Genomic DNA, 5201 nt, shown 5'->3' on the forward strand with positions numbered 1-5201 from the left:
TACCACTAAAACTACAACAAGTGTTTTTATGGGTGTGGCAATGCAACAGAATTTGAGCTTCATGAGGTGACACGGTTAAAAATTAAAGATTGGATGGAGAGAGAATAATGGCGGAGTTTGCAGGGAAGAGAAGAAGCCTTTCAAAAATCTTTCTTTATTCAATTAATTATTTTTATGGCTTTTAATAAACTAATGTTTCTTGGCTTTTGGTCTTTGAATTTGGAAGAGAGAATGAATTTTTCAAACTAGAGTAAAGAGAGAGAAAAGGCAAAAATAGTTGTTTCACTTTTAATTAATTAATTTTTAGGTTTAAAATTTATTGATATGGATGGTAAAAAAGTCCAAGCCCGTCTCAGTTCACCCCATTCTCATGTCTCCCACATAAAGGTCTGGACAAGGGTTTAGGACAAAAAGTCCGAGTCAAGACCAAGTCCGAGTCCTCTATTTTTTTAAAAAATAAATTTATAAATTAAAATTTAAAAAATAATAGAGAAATTAAAAAATTAAATTAAATCCCTAATGTATATATTAATAATGAATCAAAAAACTTAAAATTAAAATAATAAACTCTCTTTTAAGTGTTAATTAATTAAGAGAGTGCTTGAATTAGAAAATGTAATACTAAAAAAATTGAATCTCTAAATTTTTTTTTGTCTCATTTTCTTTATTTTGAAATTTTTATTTTTCTTTAATTTATTACTGATTATAACAACTTAATTATTATTAATTTATTTCAAGTTTATAATAATTTTTAAAAAATTAAAAAAAAAAAAAGCCTAAGTCCGACCCAGACCTACAATAAACCAAGTCCAAGCTTAGCCCTTGCACTTCCACTCTAGCGGGCTTGGGTCTAGGCTTAAAAAAGTCCATCCCAAACTCCTAATTTGCCAACATTATTTATTGATATATGTCAAGATATTATTTATTGATGACTTCACATTAGCTGATGACATGGAATATAAGATGTATTATAGAATTTCTCCAACCATGAAGTGTCGCGATCTCAGCCAGACCCAGAATTCATGAACTCAGCAAAGAGTAGTGCAAGTCGGATACCTCAAGCGATCAATGACTCCGCCACCTCAACGACAAGGTTAACAAACTTTTCGCCCAGAAATCCCAACGGAAGCGCCGAATTTCTGAAACGTAATGAAAAGGAAACCCACCCAGCAATGAATGTTCGTAAGAGACCAAAGGCAAAAGTTTTATATTAATTAAGGGCACTTTTTGTGCCAGCTCCATGCTCTGCTTCAAGCATTGAGATTAGGGTGATAATATTAGTGTTTTGATTTTATGGCACGAGTGAAGTAATATATCTTTGTTTCAATAAACAAACAACATTGTTGATCTTTTAAAAGGGGGTTCCAATATTGGTGCTTTTGGTGACACAACTTTTTGCCATCAATTAACGTTTCCCTTGCTATAAGTTGTAAACAATAATTTTTATTTTGTGATTTGTTTTGGTTGCTGGATCCACCCCTACTCCAACGAGGGCTGCCAGAGAAGCCCATCTGACCTGAGATTGAGTGTTTCGGGCCTAGCCGGGCTCAAACTTCACTTAAGAAGCTTGAGCCTATTTTGTGAAAAACACTTAGAATTTAAAAAAAATATTATTTTAATGAAAATACACTTTTTTATATATAGTTAATCCACCAAATGTATATTTATAGTTTTAAATCCTATAACCCAACTTTTAAAACCTAATTCAACAAGAAAATTAAATTTTATAAATAATAAACTTATAAATATAATACACACACTCACAAATTTTAGATTTTTGGCCCGGCATGAAAAAGCCCAATTTGATTCAGCCCGAGCCCGACCCCACAAAGACGAAATGGGTTCTAGTTTTTTCAAGCACAGATCCGGCATGATATTTTGCCATCTCTATTCCATCTGACAATATAATTGGACATTTGATCTCTTACTTACACTGTGAGAGGCCAAATTAAAGTTATCCTAAAAACATTTATTATGATTTTTAAAAGTATAGTAGGATCATCTTCTAGTTTACTCTTTGAATTAAAATATTCCTTATCTCTAACCTGAACTATATAAATCATGTTGTGTCATGTCTCAATTATTGATAACCCAGGGCTGAGATAATTACATTCTTATGTACCAATTATCTGTCACTATTTTGAATTTTTCTCTTAAGAAATTTATATGGAGAGGGAAATCCTAGTCTGCCTTTGGTATTGTTTTTTAAATTATGTGTCTGTATTTGTTTATAATAGATAAATTATTAACTTTTAATGGAATTGAAAATGTGTTTAGCTGCCGACTTACAAATCCGATAACTACATCCTAATTATTGATCTCCTTCAAGGAGAATGCATTAGCTATTCTCCTGTCTAGCACTTTTTTTTTTTTTGGGTGAACCCAGTGAAACCTAATTCGGAGGGCATTATGTGCATTGTCCCTTATTAAAATAAATACAAAACTGAAACAGTAAAGAAAAATACGAGCAAGAGAGGAATCAAAAAATATGTGGCGAGGGAATCCATTAGCTTCTTTAGATAAAATGCTTTAGAATTCAAAAGTCGCAGACTGCCACCAAAAGATAGGAGAACAATCGAGACCAAGGTTAGCCAGTCTATTAGCAACACCATTTTATTCCCTAACAGTATGTGAAATCTCAGATTAATTAATTGCCGTATTGCTTTCCAGATTCTATACATTCCACAAATTGTTCATCGTTTCACGATTATGCATGCATAAAAATATATGTACTTGCTGGATTGTCTGAGCTTTCTCAGGATCACACGCAGCGGTGCATAAATCAAACAATCGAGCTGTTTGATCGAGGAGAGGAAGAGAAGGTTTTGCATGAAAGAGAAGAGGCTGTCAGAGTAGCCAAGGAGACTCCCTGGCGACCAAACAAAAGGCTTCATGCTTGAAACCTAATGATATTGACAGCCGCAGGCAAGTCATCCTTGGCTAACAAACGTTACTCTTATCTTCATGTAAGAACCCTCTTCCTTAGATATTTATTTATGCTTCAATTAGCCAGCGCAATGCAATTGCTTATATCTAGTTTTTGAGAGATCTTGGTTGGTGAAAAATAGAAGGCCTGGCATGAGAGATAAGGGACTGTCAAGTTAGCCGAGGAGACTGCCTGGTATCCAACAATCAAAGGGTTTCTTTTAGAAAAATTATATCATCAACATGATTTTGAAACCACTTAATTGGAAAGTTCAGGCAAGTCATCCTTGGCTACCAAACTAGACTCTCATTTTCATGGCAGGCCTCTCTTTATGTCGATCTATAGTATGCCGTAGTTATGTTTACAAGTTTCTATTTATAGCCAACGAAAGGCTTGTTAGATTCGGTCCATTGGTACATAATACCATCTTATCAATTGGCCACATCAACAAAGTCCACTAACAAGCAGTACCCGGGCCCAATTGCCGGATCACCTTTATATGTTGACAAGTTCCGGTCATAATTGACGAGCTATCTCATAAAAAGAAATTTTATAATACATCTAGTATATTACATAATATGTACAATTAAATTTAATATAGTCATCACTTTGTGATAGTTTTTCAAAATAAATACACGGGTATCATAACATTATTTACTTGTTGTATTGTTAACACAGTACTTCTGATGTATTCTAAAAAATTTCTTCATAGCATAGCATCAATTGTTATATGGGTAACATGGTATCACTAATATATTTTAAAATTTCTCCACACATAGAAGCCAACTAATAAAATAAAACAAGCAGCAAATTGTTAATGTCTTGATATTTATCTTTGACCTGTCTTTTGTGTATACTAGCCAATTGGGTTGGTAAAATTTTTTGAGTTAATATGATAGGTCCGAGGTTGGGCTCACATGAGTGTGGAAGAATTAATTCCATTACCAAAAATGCTATTCACTTAGAGGGGAAAAAATATTCTATGTATTTTCACTACTTTTGGTCCATGCATGCATGGAATGAGCCGAAACCTTCAAAATCCTTTTGCCGTGAGATGACTTCGATGTCACCAGAAAAGAAAGAACAAAATAAAGAAAAGATGATTTTTTTTCATCAAAAGGATAATCCAAACGAATATTTTACATATGATGTCAAGGGTTTGATCACAGAATTTACGTACAGAGCCATTGACCAAGTTCTTTTCACCGACAGAGGGCATATATAATGTACACGATTCCAAATTCCAAAAGCAACATCCATCCATTTAAGATGCCCTATCTGTTGAACAAATAAAGTCAGCGCCAGCGGCCCAGCGCCACTAAACAAGGTATTTGCAGATTTTATTCTAATGAAGAACCCAATCCCTCTGTAACCCGATGATCGCCCCATTGTATCCTTTGGGGTTTCGGATAAGCCATAGCCCACAAGGGTCGTTTTATTGGTAATACCATAATAAGTGGCTGAGTGGAATTATTAGCGCCCCCTCTAACAAAAAGCTCTTAAAATCATTTTTCTCAATTAAGGTGTCGTATGGAATTGAAATGTTAGTAATTTTTAAACTATGATTATTGTATAGAAAAAGTTACAACTATAAAATAAAAGTCAATAATATATAGTAAGTATGAATTTTAAATAATAATTTTGATAAAATTATTAAAAATATAATAAATTTTATATTATACAAGTGAAAAATTATATTAACATAACTTTTAAGTTACAATAATTAGTGTTTACTAAATATTTTATTACTGTAACTTTTAAGTTATATATGTTCAACTTTAATTTCAAACGCACCTTAAGTTCATTAAAATATTAAAAAAAGTTAAACAATTTTATTAGACCCCCGGTTATTCTCATAATAACCTTTAATAGTAATAAAACCCAGTAATGGTTGTGAAATTCTTATTGCAGGGATTGATTTTGCGCCGCAATTCTCTTCGTCCTTCTCTTCTTCATCAAAGTGCTCATGATTTGCCATAAATAATTTATTAAAAAAAGAAAACAACAACAGGCTGTTCTGAAGTGCGTGCACCACTACATTTAAAATGCCATTGAATAATCCTGGAAGCTTAAATTGCTTTCAATTCTCTTTATGCGCCGAAAAGGGCAGAAATTGTTCTTTAAAGACAATGCTTCTTTGGCACGATTGCTTCTTAACTTCATCACTTTTTGCAATTTGTGTTTGTTGTTTTTATTGTTCTGTAATTTCTGAATTTGCTTGGAATTGGTACCCGCCTAGTTACTGTTTAGCTGAAACTGGGGACGTCGCTGGCTT

The 5201-nt window shown here is 33.1% G+C and overlaps 1 non-coding gene across 1 annotated transcript; it reads right to left on the minus strand.

Moving 5' to 3' along the window:
• Positions 1–2820: 2820 nt before the first annotated feature.
• MIR169J (microRNA MIR169j) lies at positions 2821–2973 on the minus strand. The gene is given in 1 exon segment (NR_161511.1): positions 2821–2973. It is a non-coding gene; the product is annotated as a microRNA MIR169j (primary transcript).
• Positions 2974–5201: the final 2228 nt, after the last annotated feature.

Source organism: Citrus sinensis, chromosome 2 (assembly GCF_022201045.2).
Source record: "Citrus sinensis cultivar Valencia sweet orange chromosome 2, DVS_A1.0, whole genome shotgun sequence".
Classification (NCBI taxonomy): Eukaryota; Viridiplantae; Streptophyta; class Magnoliopsida; order Sapindales; family Rutaceae; genus Citrus; species Citrus sinensis.